At 36.7% G+C, this 12,776-nt stretch overlaps 1 protein-coding gene and 1 long non-coding RNA gene across 2 annotated transcripts in view; one reads left to right on the forward strand and one right to left on the reverse strand.

The window, feature by feature from the left end:
* The window catches only part of LOC119871126, a 29,839-nt gene extending 26,413 nt beyond the window's left edge, over positions 1 to 3,426 (forward strand). The window contains exon 3 of the long non-coding RNA XR_005356733.1: positions 1,227 to 3,426. This is a non-coding gene — a long non-coding RNA (uncharacterized LOC119871126). The remainder of the gene's footprint in view (positions 1 to 1,226) is intronic.
* The window catches only part of ADGRV1 (adhesion G protein-coupled receptor V1), a 518,581-nt gene that overhangs the window by 240,345 nt on the left and 265,460 nt on the right, over positions 1 to 12,776 (reverse strand). The gene's annotated exons all lie outside the window — the stretch shown is intronic.

Genomic DNA, 12,776 nt, shown 5'->3' on the forward strand with positions numbered 1-12,776 from the left:
ACTTACAACTGTGCCTTTGTCTCATTTAAACCACTATGAAATCAACTGACAATCATGTTTTCTGCTTGGGCCTAGTGTCCAAAAAGAATCCGTAACTAGGAACCAGGAAAGTCCCTGATTTGGAGGAAGTCTAATGTTCTTGTCCCAAAGTGACTAGACTTTGCAAACTTGAAATTGTTACATCTCCTGAGGGACAAAGTAGCAAAATCTTTAAGAATGAGGGGACTTGCTGGGGGAGAAATTAACTCCTGCCCATTCTAATAATTTCTGCAGGTGGAAAATGGTGTTTGTTGGATGGGGCTGGGGGGTGGGGATCCCTGAAAGTAAGTTTCCCAAAACCTAACATTATTCTGGGTGGTGGTAATATAAGACCATTATTTTTTTCTTTGTAATTTTTTGTATGTTTTAATTCTTCTCCTTTTAAAACAAGGATCACAAATGCATATGCCTATAAGGCCCAATAGCCAATGTAAGTGAGTGAGGCCTGCAGGACAGGAATTGTCAAACCAGCAAGCACATACTCATGTCAAGAGGCAGCTGTTCCCTGCAGCCGGTTCATAATTGCTGCAAAGAAATGCAAGTAGTGGTGCTATCAGGTTTAAATTTTTTTTGAAGTAAAAATATAGATTTCTGTTTAAATTTCCTGATTTTTAAATCTTGGCAAATGATTAAAAAAAAAAAAACCCTCTGTGAAGGGCCAAACAAAAGGGATTTTCAAAGGTGATTTTGCCTATAAAGTTCAAGGTACATATTTGTCTATTTATTTTGTATACAAATCATATTCGCATTAAAGTCTGAGAAGCATGGCTTTAGATCAAAGAAAAGAATGGCAGTAGTCTATATGCAGAAGTCTGGGCATCCAAGCAATGCTTTTCAGAGAACTATTAAATCCTCATCTCAGTGGAGATATTCCTGTTTAAGAGCAGACATTCTAAAGTATTACTTCCAGTTTAGTAAAATTTATTACACTCTATTTATCATTGAGTCTCTATCCCATGTTAACAGATTAAACAAGATTGGTGGAGTGACATCTAAAACAGGGACTAGGTGATATAACTTTACTCAAATAGTAAATAAAAGAAGTATGTGTGTTCTTCTTATATATACTGTCTATCCAATATGAAATTTGTGGTGTGAAAAAGTACATGGAATAGTCAGTCAAAGAAGAGAAAACAGAAGGATCAATCAGCACAAAGCCATACTCTCTCTCTTTTTTTCTTTTCAAGTAGGCTCCATACTCAGCATAGAGCCCTGTTTCGAACTCAAACTCATGACCCTAAGATCAAGAACTGAGCTGAGATCACCATGTGAGCCGGAATCAAGACTCGGATGCTTAACTGACTGAGCCATCCAGGCCCCCAGCCGTATCCTCTTCTAAAGAACTGATGGCATCACCCCAGGTAGAAGTTGGTGAGGTCCATTAGATGATGGAGAAGGTTAGCTGGCTCAAACTCCAACAGGCTAAAATGCAAGAAGCTCACTCTTGATACCAGACTGCTCAATGAAGTAGTTAAGATTAAGGAAGTGGCAGGGGTATGGAAGGGATGGAGAGTAAAAATCTGGAAGGTACAGGTGGTGGGCAGAGCATGCCTGGAGAAACCTAAAAGTCCATTCAAAGAAAGGAGAAACCAAAAGTATCTGCAGTGGAAAGATTAGTAGTAGGGTGCAAAGAGGATGAAATGAGGCAGAGAGACAAAAGTCTGAATTCTTGTATTAGAGAGGTGCTGAGGTCACAGCCAGCAGAGAACAGGGCCTGAAGTTAGACCCTGGGAAACAAGCAAGAATGTAGGCTCTTGGTATGGGAAGAGACAGACTAATAACAGGTTTCCAGATTCAGCCAAGTTTTCTCAACTTTGTTGCTTTTGGCCACATAGGGGATGTTTACCTATTGAAGGCCAGATAGAGTAGAGAACAAAACCTCAGACAGGTACGGAGAGTGATCTGTTCCCTAAGTAGACTCAAGGCCAGAAACAGTATCTCCAAGGTCTGGTGGTTGACCTGGGACAGAGCAGCCTATCTTCAACTGCAGGTGAAAAATACTGTGATTGATTTGCCAGTAAGTTCGCTGTCTGATGTTATTTCTGCTAAAACCCGCATCCAGGAAGTTCAACTGTTTCATTTATTTTGCAAACAGGGTATGATCAGGAAACTATTTAAAGAAAGAGTTAAAAAAGAAAAAAGTTTTGCAGAAGCTAAATACTTTTTTTTCCAATTCATGTGTGACCTTTGAACTTTATGTTTACATAAAAAAGACAGGCAGCAGCAGAGTCTGCTCTAATCTTTAACCATAACTGATTTCCAAGAACCTGTGACACTATTCCCAGTTCCTTTGGTTTGGTTACTTTCAACTGGTTACCAGCATTTAAACTTAATCGAGCATGCTAAAAATCAGACACAATGAAAATGCTAACCTACATGAAGTTGTGAAACTTTTTGTTCGGAGGGAAGTGTTTCAGCAAATCCCAAATCCCAATGATGACATGGCTGCAAAAGTGAGAAGAATAATGACTCAACGCTGACTAAGGGAATTCAGCTGTGGAACTTGTCTGTTCACCAGACTTTAAAAACAAATTTCGATGACCAACTTGAAAAGCAAGAGGTAAATTAAAATATGTTAAGCACATAAAGCAATGAAATGACCACTGAGGACCCAACAAAGGTGAATTGCTGAGATCCTCCACTTCTTGGCCCAAGCTCAGTGATTGAAGTCATTGGCTACTCTTATGTTCTGATTCTAGACAGAACGTGTTATCCATTCTCTTTGTCTGCAAAGGATTTTCAGCATCAGCTAGTCAACCATGACAAAAGGAAACCAACTTGAAAGTCACATGAACACTCTGAAGTGTTCTCAGGGATTAAGGCATATGAATGTACCTAGGTGACAATGGAACTCGAAGCACTTGGAAAAGTAACGCTGCACCCACTTACACAAGAGTGTTTCTTAGGATACTTGCCAAACAATTTTGTTCACCTGAAATTCTCTGTCTTACTTTCAAGATCCCGCTGGGCCTGGAGGCAACTGGTTAAGGCAAAGGGAAAGGCAATCAACCCCAGGAAAGTCAGATTCAGGTCAATCAGCAGGGGCTGAGTAGACAGGGCAAGCCACCTTCTGACCTCCTCCATCACTACTGCTACAGGCTAAGTAAGTCACAGTGAGTCCCTGAAGCTGTGCTTCCTTATTCTATGGTGTTAAGCTACATGAGCACACCATCCTATTTACACATTCTCTAAAGGGAAAAAAGTTTCTTAACCTCTTACTAAGCAAATATGAGCCAAAGAGAGCCTTAGAGACAAAAATAATAGCCTTCAAAGAAGGAATATTTGTGTGTTCAGATGAATAAAGCCAGTAAATGTAGAGGCAAGTAAATTTTTGTCATCTGGGATCTCCTAAAAAAGGAAAATAAATGTATTTCTCTCCTCCTCCCACTTTTTTATTTTCCTGATTGCTAACTGCACATAGGTAAAAAATTATTTTCAAGCTGATCTAGTCCTGATATATTATTAAGATAGTAGAATGCAAAATGTCCAAGTACCTTTTGGGGATACAAAAGGAAAAACTTGGCTGTCAATGAGAGTTAACATACTGAATGCTGATATTTTGTGAGGCACTGTGCTAATAAGCCTGTGGTACTTATGGACTCCTCATATAATGAATTTAATTCTAAAGCATATGAAAATTACATACATATATATGTTCATCCACACTTTACTATTCTGAACACTTAACAGGATATTATTCAAATTTCATAGTTGATGAAACAGGTATGAAATTAATAAATAGCAAGTAAGGCTATAAAATACACATCTCCTGTTTCTGTATCAACACTGACAGTACATCATATTTATATATGATATAAATGGTATATATATGATATCTCTCCTTCCATAGGTTAATTTTCATTTGTCTGAACTCAACTTATAAAATTAACTTTTAATTTATATTATAAATGTTTATATTTATACAAAATATATATTAAATGTGCTAAACTTCATGCTGGCTCAGGGGCATTCTGGATTCAATACTATTTGTCTCAGGTAAGACATCTTCCTCTTTAAAACACAGGTACAAACGACAGAAAATGAAGGAGTCTTAATGAGAAGTAGCTATTTTGGAAGTAAATACACATAAAAGAAATCATTCTGTAAAGCTGGGACTCAAATTTCATAATCTGTCTGAACTTTAGGTCTGTGCTTCCTGGGCCTTCATAGTCTACACCCTGTGTTGGTCAGCTTGCCAACAAGATTGTACCATAAGGGGCATTTCACCCTGGCAGTCCTCTCCTTGTGCATTCAATACTGTTTTGTGCTGGTAAGGACAAGAAGTTCTTAACAAGAATATATTTTAGGTTTTTTCTTGAGAAATCAGACTGCTTATTTTTTTCACTCACAAAGGATATTTACTTTACTATGCTAGTTTCACTTCTAATATTTATATATATTGAAATCATAAAGATAAAAACATAGCAGTCAAGGACCAAATACACTGAATGGTTGTCAGTTGTCTCAATTCTGAAGAATGAACCCCAATGTTTAGACACTAAGTAGCGAATAATTTGCTGCAACATCAGATTTTAAATTTTATCACTTCAGGAGAAATTTAGTTCAAGAAACATAAAGGGATAAATTTCTTTCCTTAGACTTTGAAATATCTCAGAAATGTCAGATCTACTGCATTTAAACTAATTCACGGTAGTTTAAAAAAGTATATATTCCTTGGGGTGCCTGGGTAGCTCCATCACTTAACAATCTGCCTTTGGTGAAAGTCATGTTCTTGAGTTCTGAGATGGAGCCCCACTTGGAGTCCTGAGTCAAGCCCTGTGTCAGGCTCCCTGTAGCGTGTAGAGCTCCCTTGGAGAGCCTGTTTCTCCCTCTTCCTTTGCCCCTGCCCCTACTCGTGTTCCCTCTGTCTCATCTCTCTCAAAAACAAAATATTTTATATGACTATATATATATTCCAACAATTTACATTTTCAACTGCAGTAAATCCATTTAGTTTGACTGATAGTCCACCATTTAGAAGCTGGCGTTCAAAGACTTATCTGCAACCCTATAGGCACTCCTAAGCCTAGATATAGGACAGCACATCTCATTCTAATAAGAGTACAAATCTATAAACAAAACAGCTTCCAGTTCAACTATTTGCATAAAATTAATAGATAAATGCAGTATTCAATTAAGGCAAAGTGTAGATACTATCTTATTGATATGTTACTCCTGCTTGCTTACCAATGCCTTACATGATCTTGGCTGTAAGCTCCATGTTATTTATACTACATCTCTCAAACTGGAGACATCATCAGCAAATTAAGTTATTTCAAATATAAGTAGCCAAAACAATGACATGTTCAGCAGCTAGTCCTTTAATGTGAAATTTTACTCTGTTACAAAGAGGCAGATGGTCTATGTATTTTACTAAACTGAGAAAAAAGAAAATAAATTTAAAAATTTAAAGACATGCTATGCCAAGGCCCTGCCTACCTCTTAACCCCATTTTCTAAGGCTTCCTATCTTGTACACTAAGTGATGGTTATCCTGTCCTATCTGTTTCTCAAGCATTTCAAGCTTGTTCTAGCCTCTGGGCCTTCCTTTGCACTTTCTATTTTCTCTGCCTCAAACATTCCTGGCTCAATTTTTGCATTTCCTCTCAGTTCACATGTCATTTCCACAATGATGCCTTCTGTAACGGCAAATCCCTCCAACTGATTTTGACCATAACACTCACTACTACCTGATGTGTGTTTATTTACCCCCTTATGTCAGTGTCAAATGCTAAGGTATTTTATACTCAGAGTAGAAACCTTGCCTTTTCCTGTTTACCACTGTGAACATGGTCACTTGGCCTTTATTGGAAACTCAATAAATACTGATTAATGTAATGAATGGAAGCATTCTGATTTAAGGACCAAATTTAGGAAACAAGACCTTGCTTCTTAATACTGACATTCCTAATTTAATTAAAATTTATCTGAAGGGGATACCTGGGTACCTCAGCAGTTAGGCTCCGTGTGTGATCCAGGAATCCTGTGATCAAGTCCCACATCGGGCTCTCCCTCTGTGTCTCTCATGAATAAATAAATAAATAATCGTTTAAAAATTATCTTGAAGAAATTCAAGGTAAATAATAAATTAGGTTCCACAATTGTTCTTGGGAATAGATACCTGGGACCCTGCACCCTGTCATGTGCTATGCCCATGTCTGGGTGCTATGCCAGTTACACTCAGGGAGCCTGATGGAGTCTGAGAGGTCAATGTGCCTTGCAGTGTCAGACTGATGCACTCTTAACAAAGTCATGAAATATCAGGGAAATAAAGAATTATCTCGGAAAGGGAACAGTCAAAGCTTATTAAGCTACTGAGTTTTGTCAGCCAACATACAGTGGCCCCCACTACCCTTAGAAGTCTTCAACTCACTAAGCAAAGGCAAGCTAGTTCACCAACTCATTTTATATCCTGCTGTGTTATGGGTGCAATTAAAATTACATTAAATTGTGCAGGTATTCCTGATGTTTTGTAAAGTGATCAGCAAGAGCAGATGGGGGAAGGCAGGGGTATGAAAAGAATAATGAAATTGAATACAGATCTGGGAGTTTGAAGGAGGTCTGAGAATGATGAGAACCTTTGCCAAACCTTAAGCCTTAGAACATACTGCTTCTTCCTTGGGAACAGCATGTGCTACAGGGTGGGGCAAAGTGATTTTACTGCCAGATTTTTGATGCTGTGCTCAATTTAGTTTTCATTGTTTGCAATGGGGGCTTATTTTGAGTCACATACTCTATTACTAGTAATATAGGAGAACATCTATTAATATTTTGAGTCTTCATTAGAGTTTAAGTATAAGCTATAATTTAGCTTTAGATGATCTTTTAAAAGTATACTGAATTTCTAAGTGGGATTTATTTTTACATTCAAATCCTCCTTTTTATGTCTCCTCATACCAGTTTTCAAAGCAACACTGGTGAAGAATTTTAAAAATGCATCTACACCTAAAATATTGGAAATGCATTGAGAAGTGTGAATAATAACAATCTCCATAAGAACAACTTTTTGCTACAGTAGAACTTGTGAAAAATAAACATTGAATTAGCTGATCTTTCTTAACATTGTTTATTTTTTTATTTAGAGAGAGAGAGACAGAGAACATGCACATGTGCATGAGCATGGGTGAGGGGCAGAGGGAAAGGGAAAGAGAATTTTAAGCAGGCTGCATGCCCAGCATATAGCCCAAGTGAGGCTCGATCCCTGAGATCATGACTGACCTGAGCCGAAATCATGAGTCTGATGCTTACCCAACTGAGCCACCCGGGTGTGCCCCTTATTAATTCTTTTTTTAAAAAATATTTTATTTATTTATTCATTAGAGCACAGAAACAGAGAGGCAGAGACACAGGCAGAGGGAGAAGCAGGCTCCTCACCAGGAGCCTGATGCGGAACTCGATCCCAGAACCCTGGGATCACGCCCTGAGCCAAAGGCAGACGCTCAACTGCTGAAACACCGAGGTGTCCCCCCTTATTATTAATTTTTGAGTATAACTTTTTTTTTTTTATGATAGTCACACAGAGATAGAGAGAGAGGTAGAGACATAGGCAGAGGGAGAAGCAGGCTCCATGCATTGGGAGCCCGACGTGGGAGTCGATCCCGGGTCTCCAGGATCGCGCCCTGGGCCAAAGGCAGGTGCTAAACCACTGCGCCACCCAGGGATCCCCTAATTTTTGAGAATAAAACTACATATAATAGATTCAGATTCTTTTATAATATGCTTAAGGTTTAACTGATACAGATGGTTATCTTTTGTTCTGAAACTCTCATAAATACTTATATACCTACTAAACACGTACACACTGAAGGATGAAATCTATCAGATTTAACAGAAAGTTCTTAAAATACAGATATTTATCTATTAAAGGTTTTATTTTTAAGTAATCTTTACCCCCCAATGTGGAGCTTGACTCCATGACCCTAAGATCAAGAGTCGCATTTTTTACCAACTGAGCCAGTCAGGCACCACAATATAGAGGACATTTCTTTTTTTTTTTTTTTTAAGATATTATTTATTTATTCATGACAGACACACAGAGGCAGAGATATAAGCAGAGGGATAAGCAGACTCACTGTGGGGAGCCTGATGCGGGACTCAATCTCAGGACCCCGGGATCATGCCCTAAGCCAAAGGCAGATGCTCAACCAATGAACCACCCAGGCGCCCCTATAGAGGGCATTTCAAGGAAATGCAGTATTGTTACTTTCAAATGCTGGTAATAAAGTGTTAAGTAAATAATGCTTTTAAAATTATTATTCAATAAATTGTAAGACTTATGTAATCAGCCCATAAATTTTAGGCAAATGGCTAATGTGGATTTATGGGTTGATTATACAAGTCTTAAAACTTGATTTTAAATAGCCTAAATATATTTGGTAGCTAGCCTTCAAAATGGCCTCAATAACATCCAGATCCTACAGTAAATCAGGTGTGTAGTCCCCTCCCAGAGTGAACCAGGATTGTTCTGAGTGACAGCAGAATTTGGGAGAATAAATGGTATATGACTTCCAACATAATTCAGTTTTCATTTTGATCATGCTCATTCTCTCTCTTGTAGCATTCTTTCTGCAGGAAGCTCAACACTATGTTGAACAAACCCAGAAAAAGGCCAAAACATGAGGGTCTGAGGCCTTCTGACAATATATCAGTGAGGAATTTGGCCTTTGGCCACTGGGCATATGAGTAAGCCATCTTGGGAAGAGAATTTTTAGTGAGGTCAAGCATTGTAGCCCTCACCAATCATGTGACTGCAACATCATGAAACAACCTGGGCCAAAATCACCCAACAAAGCCACTCTTGCATTTCTGACCTTCAGAATTAAATGTCTGTCATTTAAACTGCTAAGTTGTGGTATAATTTGTTATGCAGCAATAGGTAACCAATACAAACATCCTCTTGTAATTTAGCTGCCGTCTTATCCCATGATGGCCAAAAGCCAAAGTCAACTGGCTAAGTTTTGATTGAAGATTATAGTTAGAAATAAGCTGTGTTTTGGACATTTCTTAAGGAAAGAATGAGTATGTAAGAATTACTTAGACTTAGTGTCTAATACTTTTATATCCTGGTTTGGAATTTACCTGTGCAGTATTAATGAATGGTGTTAACATACAAAAAAAATATGTAAAAGTCTAGAAGATACAAATTCATCTTTTGTGAGAGGAAAGAGATCAGTGGTTGGGCTGGAAATGAGGGAGTGAGGTGAAGGATTACCAGAAGGTGAGAGGAAATTTGGGGAGGTGATGGGTATGTTCACAATATTGATTGTATTGATGATTTTACAGGTGTACATACGTGTCAAAACTGATCAAACTGTACACTTTAAATGTGTATACATTTTTTCAAATATGCTTCAATATAGATGTTTTAATTTTTAAAAAAATTTTAAAAGATTTATTTATTTGAGAGAGACAGAGAGAGAGAGAAAGAGAGAGAGGAGGGGCAAAGAGAGAGAATCTTTAAGCAAACTCCCCGCTGAGTACAGAGCCTGATGTGGACTCAGTCTCATGACCCATGAGATCATGACCTGAGCTGAAACCAAGAGTCGGACACTTAACCGACTGAGCCACCCAGGTGCACCAATATAGTTATTTTAAACTATCTGACTACTGTAGGGGTGTGTTAGTGGCTCAGTTGGTTAAGCATTTGCCTTTGGCTCAGGTCATGATTCCAGAGTCCCGGCATCGAGCCCTGCATTGGGCTACCTGCTTATTGGGAAGTCCGCTTTTCCCTTTGCTCCTCACTCCACACTCACTCACTCACTCTCCCTCTCAAATACATAAATAAAATCTTTAAAAAAAATCTGACTACTGTATCCACAATTTACCTAATTTTCAAATTGCCATAAATTTCAAATTGCCAGGTCTGAATGTTATTAGACTTTGTTACTTTGGGATCTAGAAAATTAAGAAACCAATAGTTTCATTACATATTATTCTATCCTTTTATCCCTGAAATGTTTCATAAACTAATATAATCTGTGTTGGAAAATCTGAATCAGAGTACTAGTATAATCAAATCAAGGATCTTCTTAAATATTAAAATTCATTATGGGAAACATGTTGAGAAATATAGTGAGAACTTCAAAGCACAGGAATTGAACAGATCCATCCATAACGATTTTTTAAATCCACAAAAGATTACCTGATACTTTCCTCAAAAACTTAAATTCTAGTCAACACTGTCCAGGAAAATTGACCCTTTAGCTTTTAAATCCTAATGGGTAAAATTAAAGTTGCATTTTTTGCTGTGAACTCATAACTTTTCAATGTAAATAAGAAAACTATCTATTATAGATGATATAATCATATATATCATTTGCCCATGTTAAAATCAAGGTTCCCATGTTAATTAAATTAAGTAATTATTAAAGATAGCACTGCATGCCAAATTAAATATTATATACATACATAAACAATGACAGCAGATGGGTTTATGCCATTTGCCTCCTTATATTGGCAATAACATCACATTTAACCTAAAATAGGTTAAAAGACACCGAAAATAGAAATCATTCTAAGATTAAGAAAAATGGTACTTTTATATAATATTCAAGTAAAGTTTTACTGACATAATTTTCATAACATATTCAGTAAAACATTTAAAATATAATATCCTATATGATATTTTATTATATTGTCACACCATAATCATCCTCTATTGTCATGAAGCTGGAGAATTTTCTCTCCAAATATATTTTCCATCTTTTAAAAAAAATAAATGGGATGCTATTATTATTTTAATTCTACCATTTACACTTTTATGATTAAAATGTTACTGCAAGTAATTGGTTTCCTTATAGTAACATGTGCATACTAATTTTCTTAATCAAATATATTTAAAATATTGCTATCCCTTTTTAATTGCTGAATCCCAAACATGATTCCCTAGCTTGATAATGAAACCTAAATTGATTTTTAAAAATTATGAAATATTGAAAACATTATGAAAATGACAACATAATGCATTATTTATACATTATTTATATGTAATATAAATAATATATAAAATAATAAAAAATATAACCAGCTACTCCTCATAAGAGTAGGAAATATAAGAAATAAACATTTTTCCAAATTTTCTTCAAATTTTTGTTGTTTAAAGAAATAAAATTTTACAGGTACAGATAAATCTTATTCTTCTGTCACTTCCTCCTAGAGGTAAAAAGTGAGTTTCTTTATATTTTAATTTCATATGCTGGAATACAGTATTGTATGTTTTGTTTTAAGCAAAGAACATTAAAGGCATTCCCAGAAAGGACAATTATTAGGGGATGTCAATTAAAGTAACAGAGAGCTACTCTGTCACCCACCAGACTGAAAAAAATTAGAAGTCTGACAACAGACTTGACGTGGAGGACAAAAAGCAACTTATGTACCACAGATATAAGTTGGTACAATGTCTTCAGAGAATAATTTATTTATTTATTTATTTTAGTAAAATTGAAGGTATTCCTATGCTATGGCCCAGAAATTACCCTTCTAGGTATTTACCCAAGAGAAAGTGTCACACTTAAATACCTCAGGAAGCATGGAAAAGGATTGTGTTAACAAATGTAACAGCCAATACTTGTACCATGCCCCCAAGCATCAGGCACTGCTGAGTCCTTCCTGTGTTTTTACTCTATTATGCTCATAACATACCTACCCCCTAGAAAACGTACTGCATTTTACAGATGAGTAAACTGAGGCATAGTTTATAACTTGTCAAAGTTGCATAATTGGTGGAACCACAAACACAAGCAATCCAGTTCTGGAGTCTGTTAACCATTATGCTGCATGGGTCCCAGAAACACTGCATGGAAGATCGAAAGTGTGGAAAGCATCCAAGTGTCCATCAAAACAGGAAGGAACTAACAGGCCACAGTACATTCATGCAGAGCAGAACAGCACAGCCACAAGGATGCAAGCCAGACTGCACACAGGAGCTTGCGTACATTTCAAAAACCTAACATAGGGAGAGCAGACAAGGTGAAAGATGATTTGTACTGTTCAATACCTAAAGTTATCTTTATGATTTATTTCCTATAGCTAAAAGAGCTAAAGCAATCTCAAGTTATGTTAATGAAATTAAAGAATCAAGAGCAGAAAAAAGGGGGAGCCTTTTTTCCCCTTAGAGTTAAGAAGTGATAATACCTTGAATAATGTGCCAGTTCCAGGAATTGCAAGACTGATCAACTAGACTGGATTTTGAAGTAAGCAGCCAGAATGATGAAGGATTTTTGTAGTGGTTTACAGTATGCATGCAAAGTCTCTCAAAGGAGGGAATAGGCTGCTTTTAAGTGTGCAAGAAAAGACAATGTTTTCCATCATCCCCCTCTTTCCTCACAGGCTTCCCATCAAATATGTGGGTACGTACTTATGATAGGGTTTATCTTTTTGACTTAGGACAATTATCTTCATACAAAAACACTAATAAATACTTTAACAACTCTTTAACTTTATATACATCAGATAGCGTTTTCTCAAGTACATAGAAGGATGTTAAATCCCAAGTTACGCATTAAAAAATATTCATAGAAAACCATATAATAGTAAAAAAATATGGCTACTTTTACCCAAACAGAAAACGTGAACAAATGATTAAAAAAATACATTTTAATTCTGTTTTATACTTTAGAGTCTTAGAAGACAGGTCTACCAAGGAATTTCCCCCTCCTACCAAAATATCAACAAAAAAGTAATCTCTAAAAGAATATACTGACTTAGGAGGAGATTTCAGCTCTGAAAGCAATGATCCGT

The sequence above is a fragment of the Canis lupus genome, chromosome 3 (genome assembly GCF_011100685.1).
Source record: "Canis lupus familiaris isolate Mischka breed German Shepherd chromosome 3, alternate assembly UU_Cfam_GSD_1.0, whole genome shotgun sequence".
Lineage (NCBI taxonomy): Eukaryota > Metazoa > Chordata > Mammalia > Carnivora > Canidae > Canis > Canis lupus.